General features: G+C 41.2%; 1 pseudogene; it reads left to right on the forward strand.

Annotated features, from left to right (window-relative positions):
* The first annotated feature begins 9,018 nt into the window (after window positions 1-9,018).
* On the forward strand, window positions 9,019-9,119 carry LOC141988309 (U6 spliceosomal RNA; annotated as a pseudogene).
* The last annotated feature ends 3,889 nt before the right edge of the window (window positions 9,120-13,008 follow it).

Raw genomic sequence — 13,008 nt, forward strand, 5'->3', positions numbered from 1 at the left:
TCAGAGCATGATGCGTCAGTCTGATGAGGGAAAAGACATTGTTTTCTGTAACAGGAACTTTTTAAAAAAAACAAACAAACCTTGCTTTTTCTGAAAAAGAAAACTGTCAAACCACTTCTGCATGAGTTGGGGGGAAAATGGAGCCAGGTGTTTGCCTGTATGGAAATAAGTAGTGGATAGCACATAGAAAAATGACCGTGAAAACTAGGTATGGCATACTCCTGCCTTATGAAGGCAAGAACTATGTACTTAAGTCATTGGAGAGAGCAACAAGTGTGGCAGAGGCAAAGTTAAGCCTGGCAATACTGTATATCTAAATGAAAACAGCAAAGTACCAAAAATATGGCAGGTGCTCTCTCTCTAGCAGATAACAAATTATTGAGAGGTATCCTTGCTGGCTATTTTAGGTAGCAACACTCAGTTTTGCAACATGAAACACATGTTAACCAGGGGTGTAGAGAGCAATTTGAAACTGATGTACTTAGCAGTGGAGCTGTTTTTCCCCATACCAATATTCCCCAAGGTAGATTACATATGCTATCATCTTTAACACAGCCAGGGCTGGTAGCTAGGTATCAAATCAGTTAGCAGAAAACCCAACCCTGTAAGTCTGAATGCCATAAACGGTGATCTGTTTTGGGAAATGTAAAAATCCCTACAAATTGGCTTGCATCATTGATGCCGGCTTGTGTTCTTGATGTTAAGAGCTAGGGCAGAGATTCCCATCGGAGCTTCCAACACTCAGTGCCTCAACACTTCTAATGATGCTCCAAATTGTGGCTAAAGCTAGTATGGAAACCTGGTGGCTTTCCAAGGTATATGCTAATATAGTCGGCAGGAGTGATGATATGGAAGAGTTAGCAATGGTCGGCTGAAAGCATTCCTGAAAAGTCCAGTCTCAGGAATGATCTTCTACCTTTCTCTCTTGTGTGACACATAGCTTCCTTCTAATTGCAGGTCTTAGATAATAGGTTTAATTTCAAGAGATTGTGTAGAGTTCATCCAAGACCAGGTAATTTTAAGGTGTTTGTTTTCAAGTTTTATTCATGTTTTCCAATTTAGGTTCTGGTTTTTTTGCTGAAAAATCCTGCCACAACAAGATATTTTTGGCAGACAATGGAATCATTTGGTTGTGAACTACCTGGGGTTTGGCGGACTGTTAGATTCGCTGGCGTGTGGTAATTTATGCTTCTTGTGTGTGGCTGGCTGGCTGGGATATCTTACTAGCCACACTACTCCATTTCTGATGAAAAGCTTCCGCAGCTCAGTATTCCATCTGAAGCTGGCTTTGCTGACACACCTGTTTTTGGTTTTATGTTGCGATGCAAAAAAAGTGTCTTTGCTTAGCAGAAGGACAGTGTTTTTGTGGTGGTCATTCCTCTCTCATCCAATGGCATATTTTAAAAAAACCTCCTTTTGCTGAGTTTGTGATCGTGAAAGTTTCCAGATTGCCAACAGTGGAAAGACTGAAGTCCTTTTTCTGGGCACAGAAGAGGCACAAATCTCTGCCACGTCTTCAAACTAGGGTGCCAATGGTGGAGATGTGATATGGACACACAGAAGGCGGTTTTGGGTACTGGGTGCCCAACTCTTTTTGCAGTCTTGAAAAATCTCATCCTCCGTGTACTGGAAGCTGGACTAACACCAATAAATGTATGTCATATAGACCAGCAGTTCTTAAACTGTGGGTCAGGACCCCAAAGTGGGTCCCGGCCCCATTTTAATGGGGTCGCCCGGGCTGGCTTAGACTTGCTGGGGCACAGGGCGGAAGCCCAAGCCCCACCACCTAAGGCCAAAGCCTGAGGGTTTCAGCCCTGAGTGGTGGGACTCAGGTTACAAGCTTTGCCGCCACTCCACCCCCATGCCTAGTGCAGTGGGTCTCAGGCTGGCTCATGTAGGAATTTTTATTGTCAGAAGGGGGACATGGGGAAGTTTGAGAACCCCTGATATAGACCTTTTAGCAGCCACCAGTTGGTATTAATTTTGTTACCAACCTGCACCACATTTATAGAAAAGAAAAGAATACTGGTCTGGCGAGGAAGTGTAAACTGGTATACACGCCAATATCTGCATATACCAGCATATCTTTAAAATGGTTTCCCTTTTTATATTAAACAAGAGGCCATGTGTCAAATACACCATTCAAAATTGGATCTGTGTTTTTTAAAAAATGTATTGTAGCAAAATAGCTTCTTAACCTGCCTCTATAAAGAACAAGACGTGGATACAGAATCCCTGCAAAGAGGTCCATTATGAGATTTCTTTCTGAACAGTTCAGACCTACTATTCTGTTCAGCATGAGATTCAGTATTTTAATAACCTGCATGGAATATGCCTGCTCTCAAATGTCTTATTTTTAAGCACTATGTGGATTGTGTTTGTGTTGACTTAGTTGGGGAAAACAGGTTTTGAGCCCAACCTTTCCTAATTACAGTTACAGGGAAAAACATACCAAGCATCTGATAAGAGAAATAGTGTTACCGTATGTTGATTTACAACAACATCAAGAACTGCAGAAGGAATAAACCTGACTCCATACACAGAAGGTAACACGCCAGAGAACGATGCAGTGATATGCAATAGCTACCATATTGTTAATAGTACTTGTCATCATCTAATCTTCCCCCATGCAATGGATCAATACCTCAAACACACTATTTTGATATTAGGCTCCTCACTGAGTTGTGAATATTCCAATGTATACGGACAGACACTTTGATCAATGTTTGAGTGTCCTTCTGAAAGAGTTTGGAGGAGCAAGAAGTGAGGGCCAGTGGTTGCCTCCCTTTGCTCAACGGCGACCTCGGTGGCTAATTTAAGGAATAGCATTGACAGACTCCAAAGGGTCTCCCTGTTCTATTGTCCTTACCTGGAAAGATGCTGGCTATGCTACAGGTTTCTGAGGCTGAAAGAACCAGAAAGTGGAGAAAAGAGGGGATGTGTGACATTCTTCATTAAATCACATGTGGATGAAACAACTTGAGGACAACTCAACTAAGAGTTGAGTGATACTATACGTTCCCACCTTGGCAGTACTAACGTACAAAGACAGAGATGTTCGTGAGCATTGCCAAAACTGGTCATGGACTAACTGTTGCTACTGCTGTGTGCAAAAACAGTGTTTAATGAGGAAAATATTGTGATTCCACACTTAGGACAACATCCTGAATTTTTCCCTAGTGTACACTTTCCATTATCATGGCAAAATGCCCGGAAACTGCCTTTCATTTCCACAAAAATGTCTTAAGAAGGGCACATCACAGGTTTGTGCTTTAGGCACATCCTCAGCAACAAGGGGCCAGATCCTCATCTAGTGTAAATCCGTGTTGCTGCAATATAACTGATTTAAATCAGCTGAGTATCTGGCCCATCATGCCTGGCCACTGTTGAGAATATTTTTGCACAGCTCTGATGGAAATTTTTAGGGAGCATCTTGCACTACACTGTGTGTGTGTTTTGGTGCCTTTTTTTCTCCCTTACTGGCTGTTCTCTACATTAAAAAAAAAAATAGAATAAGGGGTATTTTCACTTGTATTGATAGTTCAGACTTCTTTGTAGATAGACTTGTTTTATCTATTAGGTCAGCACCAGCTGTGTTTGACCCTATGAATTATTGTTCGTGGTTGAATAGCTGAATGACATATCTGCTATTAAAATATATAGAAACAATGGAAATCAGGATGTAAATTTTCAGACCTAAAAGGCAAAGTTCTCCATTGTGATATAAAATTTGATTTGTATAATCTGTGTGTGCATATCATCACAGTCTAGGTAGTAAAAATAATCATTTTGCTTTCTTAGCTAGAGAATCTCACTGGGTCCAGATACTTAAGTAGTCAATAATAATCTTCATATAATGAAAAGACTCCATGTTAAAAGTGGTAGACATATTTTTTGTAACCAATGGGTAGTAGATTTCTTCTGCCTAACCCTCAGCAGATCTAAAGACCAGATGATAATTTAAATGAGCAAGCATGCAAATCCAGAAAGCCCCAACATTACAGTTGTATAGGACTTTAACACACATCTTAAACATCTTCTGCGTATTCACACATGATGAGCTCAGGTGCAGAGCATCTGGCCATGCCTGACAGTGAGATGTGTTTTACACAGAGAAATGGTCTGGGGAAATTAAACACATATGAGATGTAGATCAGAGATTCTATGTACTTACACCACAGCATAGATAAATCTAGCAAATTTCAGTATCTATAGACATTTTATTATTTAATCATAAATATTGAGTTTATCCTACTATTAAGATTTGAGCATTTATCCGTAGAAGCAAGGAAATGCAGATATGGACCTCCATTCCTAGGCACCTTTGTGAAGTCATTTATACTTGTTCAAAGCAGGTATAAAAGGCTACCAAATCAATGGCAGTTATTCACACTTAATTTATATGTGTAAATGACTACAAAGACTGCAAGGCAAAGGAAGGTCAGGCCCAAGGCTTCTGTAGCCCCCTGAATTCAGCCGAATTGTGCGTAGCCATTAGAATACACATGAGCTTCTACCAGGGGATTCTGCAGCACAGGAGAATGACATACCACGTACACTACAGATTTGAATCCATCCACATGTTCAATCTGTATCTCTGGAATTATGTTATTTCAGTAACACTTAATATCATTTATTGGGTGAGCTCTGTTATTCTACATAGCAATCCATTGACATACTGTCCCATAAACAAAGAAAATATTTCATTACCAGGGCAAGATACAGCCTGGAGATGAATGGCAACTGAAACTAGAAACATGAAACAACATTAAACCAAAGGAAGAGGTAATTGCACTGAGCCATTTCCTCCAGAACTTTCCAAGATGGGGAAAGATGATGTGGCGATGGGTAAGATGGTTCCTGCAGAGAAACTGACAGCTAGGTCAGGGATATTATGATCCCCAAGTGACTGACTAAAAAAAAGCTTGTTGATGAAGTCTTAAAGTTGCTTGTGCTCTGAAAGGTTGTCTGCTGTCAGTCCAGTGTTGACAGAAGGCTCATCTAGGTGACAGGGGTACTTGCACACGAGAGTGTGTGTGTGTACTGTGAATTTCTCTCTCTTCTTGAACATCAATATTGGCTTCCCATCTTCTTCTGCATATAGCTCTGTCTTCACTTTGTCACCTTAAAAGCACTATGCAGATCCATTCTTGCCTTCCTCTTTGCCCTCATTTCTCCCTTTCTTTCCACAGTACTCCCTTCACTTTGCAAGCTTCTCATCTTACAGTTTCTCTTTAGATCAAATTTCAACCCTGGAGTGAAGCAACTTCAGGGAAACTGGCACTGATTTACACCAAGGTTGAATTAGGCCATTCATTTCCTCTTACTTGCATCTTTACATGTTCTGTGACAGCTCCCTTTAGATTTGGTCCAGCCTCACAATTAATTTACAACATGCCTCCTTCCTCTTCTTCTGCAAATAGCTTCTGAAGGCCGACCTGGTTTTGTGAGCCCCACCAGTGATAATATTCACCTACTTTGTTCACTGTACCATCTGTCCCCATTTATGCCTTTCAGGTGTCATCCAACTTCTATTGTAGCCAATTTGGATCTTTCCACTGACTTCCTCAGGTCAGGCTTTAGACTGCAAACTCTGAAGATTTTGGCTTGGCCTGGCATGCAGGATCCATTATAAAATGCTATTTACAGTTTCACATATAAATAAAATAAATAAGACCTGGAAAGAAGGTGTGGAATGAGACTGGTACAGTAGTAGCGTGTGCTGGAGTCGCTTGCCGTTTGGTGCAGTTTAAGGATAAAGCTTTCCAAACATAAAGATGTACTGTAACTTGCGTTTCTTTACACACACATTAAGAATACCTGTTACACATGTAATAGATGCTAGAGAAATAATGGAGATGAGTCAGCTCAAGCTTGTGTTGACTGTTGCAGACAGTGACTATAATAGTAGGTTACTGTTTCCATCATTAGATGTAGGAAAGTCAACAGAACAGCTGATGTTTCCAGAAGACAGACAAAAATTTGTTTTATGTGCTCCCTCTCCTTACGGTCATTTGCTTAATTTTCCATTGCCTGTCCACCAGAGCTATGTGAAGTGTACATTGTGTAAGAAAAGTAGGGGTTGTTATCCTATTTTATAGGTTTTTGAGAGGAAAGATGATCTTGTGGTAAAGGCACTGGTCTGGAATTCAAGAGATATAGGTTCAATTCCAGCTCTGCCATAGCCTCAAAATTTGACCTTGGGGGAATCACTTAATATGTCCGTGCCTCGGTCTCCACCTGCAAAATCGGGATATTTCCTTTTTCTGCACCCTCTGTCAGTCATGTCTATTCAGTTTATAAATTCCTTAGCGTAAGGACTGCCTCTTACTCTGTGGGTTTCCCGCCCCCCACAATGTCTAGCAAAATGGAACCTCAATCTCAATTGGTGCCTCTGAACACTGCTGTAACACAAATAAGTAATAGATTGTGTATCCTATGCCAAAAACATATTGCATGAAACATGGGAAATGGACAATCACCACCAGTTAATGCAGCTAATAGTTGGAAAGCTTATTTTGAGGAGAAATTGTCCATGGTCTAAAGCCAGAAGATGAGTCCCCCAGAGATGCTTTCAACTTTAAAAATGAGTAGCTTTCCAAGAAGACTGCTTGAAAATAACTAGTAAATAACTAGGTTCCCTGCTAGGTGTGTGCCAGGACCTAATTTCATATGCAGCAAGGCCTTAATCCTATAACATTAAAGTCAATGATGATCAAGCCTCCAGAGAGTACTGTTACAAACCAACTCTCTCAGTGCTTCATTAATGAACTGATCAGAGTAGCCAGAGTGCACCTCTCCCTAAAGGGAACCGCAAAACAAGGATTCCGGCTATGCCTTCCTGGCAACATTGACCTAATCTAGGTTTGCCCTGGTAGAAGTCTAAAGTGTATGACAGGTTTCAGAGTAGCAGCCGTGTTAGTCTGTATCCACAAAAAGAAAAGGAGGACTTGTGGCACCTTAGAGACTAACCAATTTATTTGAACATAAGCTTTTGTGAGCTACAGCTCACTTCATCTGATGCATGCAGTGGAAAATACAGTGGGGAGATTTTATATACACAGAGAACATGAAACAATGGGTGTTACTATACACACTGTAACAAAAGTGACCAGGAACGGTGAGCTATTACCAGCAGGAGAGCAGGGGGAGGGGGTGGGAACCTTTTGTAGTGATAATCAAGGTGGGCCATTTCCAGCACTTTACAAGAACAGTAGGAGGGGAAATAAACAAGGGGAAATAGTTTTACTTTGTGTAATGACCCATCCACTCCCAGTCTCTATTCAAGCCTAAGTTAATTGTATCCAGTTTGCAAATTAATTCCAATTCAGCAGTCTCTCATTGGAGTCTGTTTTTGAAGTTTTTTTGTTGAAGAATTGCCACTTTTAGGTCTGTAATCGAGTGACCAAAGAGATTGAAGTGTTCTCCGACTAGTTTTTGAATATTACAATTCTTGACATCTGATTTGTGTCCATTTATTCTTTTACGTAGAGACTGTCCAGTTTGGCCAATGTACATGGCAGAGGGGCATTGCTGGCACATGATGGCATATATCACATTGGTAGATGTGCAGGTGAACGAGCCTCTGATAGTGTGGCTGATGTGATTAGGCCCTATGATGGTGTCCCCTGAATAGATATGTGGACACAGTTGGCAACGGGCTTTGTTGCAAGGATAGGTTCCTGGGTTAGTGGTTCTGGTGTGTGGTGTGTGGTTGCTGGTGAGTATTTGCTTCAGGTTGGGGGGCTGTCTGTAAGCAAGGACTGGCCTGTCTCCCAAGATCTGTGAGGGTGATGGGTCGTCCTTCATGATAGGTTGTAGATCCTTGATGCTGCGCTGGAGAGGTTTTAGTTGGGGGCTGAAGGTGACGGCTAGTAGCGTTCTGTTATTTTCTTTGTTGGGCCTGTCCTGTAGTAGGTAACTTCTGGGTACTCTTCTGGCTCTGTCAATCTGTTTCTTCACTTCAGCAAATACTCACCAGCAACCACACACCACACAACAAAACACTAACCCAGGAACCTATCCTCTGCTGAATTGGAATTAATTTGCCAACTGGATACAATTAACTTAGGCTTGAATAAAGACTGGGAGTGGATGGGTCATTACACAAAGTAAAACTATTTCCCCTTGTTTATTTCCCCTCCTACTGTTCTTGTAAAGTGCTGGAAATGGCCCATCTTGATTATCACTACAAAAGGTTCCCGCCCCCTCCCCCTGCTCTCCTGCTGGTAATAGCTCACCGTTCCTGGTCACTCTTGTTACAGTGTGTATGGTAACACCCATCGTTTCATGTTCTCTGTGTATATAAAATCTCCCCACTGTATTTTGCACTGTATGCATCCGATGAAGTGAGCTGTAGCTCACGAAAGCTTATGTTCAAATAAATTTGTTAGTCTCTAAGGTGCCACAAGTACTCCTTTTTTTTAAAGTGTATGAATCATTCTCCTGTTTCAACATCATATGTATGAGCCCAAGACAGAGAGAAATGTGGCTATCCTTTCCCTGTGCAGCCACACTCTCTTAGTATTGCCCCATAAAATACACCCTCAGAAGGAATGAACATTTGTCAGTTCCTTGCCTGCACTGTATTTTTGCAAACTCTAAATATTAGTCAGGAAGGTATGCCATGAAGGTCCCTAAAGATAAACCTACCTGGGTATAAGAGTAGCATCCGTGTTAGTCTGTATCCACAAAAAGAAAAGGAGGACTTTAGTTGATGTTTCCTTCCAGTTTTGCTACAAATGTAATTGGTTACTCCTAAAAAGGACAAGTGTGTCTATTCTACCCAATTCCCGTAAGAAATACAGATAATAAGCTACTAGGGCTTGAGAGTGAAGCTGGAGAAACTGCCCCTTTTGTTAGTGGGGAAGGGAAGACCAAAATGGATTCCTTTTCAGCTGATGTGTTTGCAATGTTAGGATGGTCATCCAGTATCCAATGGGGCTCTCCCTTCTGTGTATTGACTTGGCCTTTTGACTTTTGAGATCTGATAGGATCACAACACTATACCACTGTAGAGTGGTAGCACGTATGCTGAAATTGGAACGATACAGAGAAGATTAATGTGGCCCCTGCACAAGGATGACCCAGCATCAGGCTGTAGGAGAAACCCTGGATTTGACATTGTCTATAAATACAATACCTTATTCTATAGTAGCTGATACACGTGCCATTGAGAGAGCACTGTACCACCGTAGTAGTGCTGTCTGTTGAAGTGGTTAATCTGTGATGTGGACGCAGACTAGAATGAAAAGAAAAACATATTGTTTGTGAGGTTAACTGTGTTTGTTATTATTGGAAAGAGCCCCAGGAAACGGAGTGTTCTGTTTATCCCCAGAGCAGGTGCAGCTGAGTTAGAAAGAGTACAAGGTTCCTCAAAATGCCCCACCAAAGTGTTTCAGCCGTGACCTTGAGGAGACCAAGGTGAAGGGGTAGTCCAGCTTCCATTGCCTGCTCAGTCTTTGGCTTCTCTGTTAAGGCTGTCAACAGTGGTGTCAGCTGTGATCGTTTTCTAGTAACCTACTTTTGGGAACTGGGCTCAGAACAACCAAGTCATTGCACCCAGGCTGCCAGACAGCCATCAGATGGGTCATGGCTCTCACCAGTTATTGACCTGGAATGGATTTGAATCAGTGACCAAGAGGCTTTATATTACATTATCAGGCCCTTGGGTTGCCTGAAATAGAGTTTAGTATTTATAGCAGAGTATTCCATTGAAGTATCTTGCTAATCTTAGACCACCAGCCCTAACACTTCATTAGTAAAGAGTCAGGCGCTCACCAAAATGAGACGGAAACAAATAAGAAACATGAGAGCACAGAATGTGGGTGAACCTGAATAGTTATTGTATTAGCCAGCGAACAGCAGCAATTCTTTGGAAATGAAACCACATCTCACTTGACTATTTTACTACCTTGTCCTAGGGGCCCTGGTTGAAGTTCTGACATCATTGTCAGCACTTTCCTTATTTCAGGCTCAGTGCGTTTCCTGCTGTGGAGAAAAAAACCTGTCTAAAAAAAGAAACTGCGAGAGCTTAAAAGCACTCCGTTAGCAAAATCCAGTCGTGGAGGCCTCAGTTGATGAGTCATTTCATACAAATAAGTGCCACGCTAATCAATGAGAAATAGGATAAGGGGCATTTGCAGACAGGAAAAGCATACATAAAACTATTGTGAAGATAAGAGGGTGGGGAGCTGGGGGGGGAGGTCGTTGTTCATTGTTACATGCTCTTTTGAGGACAAAGAGCAGAGCTCTAACAACTCAGAGGCCTGCAGCCTTGTTTGCAGTAACACCTTACTTAATGATGAGCCAGAGCATCACAGTTTATCACATACTGGACAGATTGTTTTATTGACATCAGCAAAATCCAGTCACAAGCCAAATTGGCTTTGTTATTCTTGATATGAATCCTGCCATTAAGCATTTATTGGCAATTTATTGATATTCTATTCAAATTAAATTCTCGGTTAATTAGTCACCAGTGGATTTGCTTTCCCAAGTTGCAGCAATATGTCTCAGAACCTTTTCAAGCTTCTTCCATTGGCATTCTTCCAAGATGTTTCCTAAGAACGAGCACTGAAGCTGGTATTTAGAGCATATGGTGGTGATGCGTTTGTATGTTCATTAAATCAAGAAACCAATGAAAGAAAAAGTGTAAGGCTTTCTATCCTTTTAAATGAAATTGTCAACCTAGATATCTGTTGCCTTTTCTGAGATCCAGCCTGAAATGACTTGTAAGCAGTGCTCTGTTATGATGACAAATTAATTCACATCAGACTTTGATCACTGCTTGAAAAGTTTTCAGACATCAATTTCCAGCCGTTGCATTTAGAAATGAGAAGTCAGTTTGCAGTCTTAGTTTCAAAACAACAAAAGCAGAAGTGTCTCCATGTAACTGGTATGCAAACCCCTTAAAAATGCAAGGAATTTAGTGGAAGCTTTTCATATGCAAGATAAAGAATTTTCGGCAGGGCTGTCTGTCCTAGATGTGGCTCATTGTACACAAAGCCCTTCATGTGGCCATTGCTTGTGTGTATAAATGTGCACACACCGAGTACACTGTCTGTCTGTCTTTTTCTATCTTGCTCCCATGTAACATGTCAAAAGCACTTGAAAATGGGAAAGGATCCTGCTTAACATAGAATGGAATTATATTAGTAAGCCTAATAGTGAAGGTGCTTTTGGAAATATAGTTCACTATATCTAATGTTTACCACTTGACTACTCATGCCCCAGGCTCAAAATGCATAATAGTGTATATTAAAACATAGCAAATGGCAGACCTGGAATCTCAAAGATAACCATACCTAATGCAGGGTATGACAGAACATCTGCTCTTTAATTAATCTTACGTAAAGACTGAAGCACTGCATTAAGATGCAGAGTGTTTGACAATTGTTTTTTTGTAGTTAACATGCTCCTAGCCGCCTCCCTCTTATAATTGTTTCTGCTTTGTAACTCTCATAAAGCTCTGACAAACAACAACAGCCATCCAGAAATAAAAAATATGGGGAAGGGAGAGAATTTTATGGCTGAAGAATGCAAACCCAAAACGTTTCCAACGTAGCATTGATATAGTGTTTACTTATGAGGTTGTGGATAAGAAGGATGAGAAGAATCAAAGCATCTGTTTTTGTGAATAAGTCCCAGAGGCAGCTGAAATTCAAAACCAAGATTTTCAAAAGGGCTTGGGATTTTGGGACCTGATTTTCAGAAAGTGCTGAGGTCCCCCTCCCCCGCCTTTTGAAAATCAGAACCCTTTATGGTGGCTCAAGTTGGTCATGCAAAATCACCACTTATTTCTGAAAGTCTTTGCCATTTACTTTTCTCCTGGTAGAGTATATCAGTTTGGGTGGATACAAATGCCCCAGGGAGCAAACATGCCTGGAAATTGTGCATTTATTTTGATGGAATAATTTAGCTATAAAAATATATTCCAAATATGATCTATTTTAGGTTAACAGGAAAATAACTTCTCCACTGTCACAGTTTGTGTATACACTCTGTGTGTGTGTGTGTGTGTGTGTGTGTGTGTGTGAGAGAGAGAGAGAGAGAGAGAGAGAGAGAGAGAGAGAATTCTGGGTCTAGGAGTGGGTTTGAGTTAGGGTCATTCAGGAAGTGAGCACAGCTGGATACCAGTGGAGGAATGGGTGGAGCCATCACCCTATACTTCTCTGCTCAGTCTGAGGCCGCACCAGCTTCACTTACAGGGAAGAAAGCTGTGCCTGGCCTTTGTGTAGAAATGGGGAAGGGGCTAGGCACAATGGAAGAAGAGGGGAGATTCTTTGCATTTGCTGTCACGACCACCCCAACTTTGAGCATATGGGTAGGCCTGGCCACAATATTGCCCTGAACTCCCAGCTACTCCTGTAGAGATTGTGGTAGCTTATCGATGAGCCAGATTAATAGTTTCTGTTCTGAACAAAGGGTTTATGTACAAAAACAAGGTAACAAAACTTCCGAGAACTCTAACTGTAACCTGCAACTATGCCCCGTCCTGTGTTCCCTTTGTCTTTTTATTTCTGTGCCTCACAAGAGAACAAAAAGACTGCTTAAAGAGTGTACAGGAAATGTAGACCTCTACACTTCCTGGAGGACTTTCTTAACAGCAAAGAGATGGTCCCATTCAGAACTCTGGACCTCAACACTCATACATTCTGGGTTAAGAATAATTTCAGTCCATTTCTCGTGGTACCACCTGTGTGAATTCTATAATCTAGACGAAAATGGAGGAAAAAAGGTGAAAGAATGGAAGAAAAAAGTCAAGAGACAGAGAAGGATGTTAAATGGCATTTTATATTTGAAACTTTTTTTATTTTTTATGTTTTACTACCTTTTTTAAAAAAAACCAGGAAGTGTATGGAATCATGTACGCAGGCACTCTAGAAACAAAGCAGGCAATGTAAGGCACCCTGAAAGCGGGTTCAGTTGGAATAAATGGCTGGAGTGTTGAATAAAAATGATAGGGTGTGCTTTAAGCCGAACAAAAATAAGCTATCTGCAGAAAAT

Source organism: Natator depressus, chromosome 5 (assembly GCF_965152275.1).
Source record: "Natator depressus isolate rNatDep1 chromosome 5, rNatDep2.hap1, whole genome shotgun sequence".
Classification (NCBI taxonomy): domain Eukaryota; kingdom Metazoa; phylum Chordata; order Testudines; family Cheloniidae; genus Natator; species Natator depressus.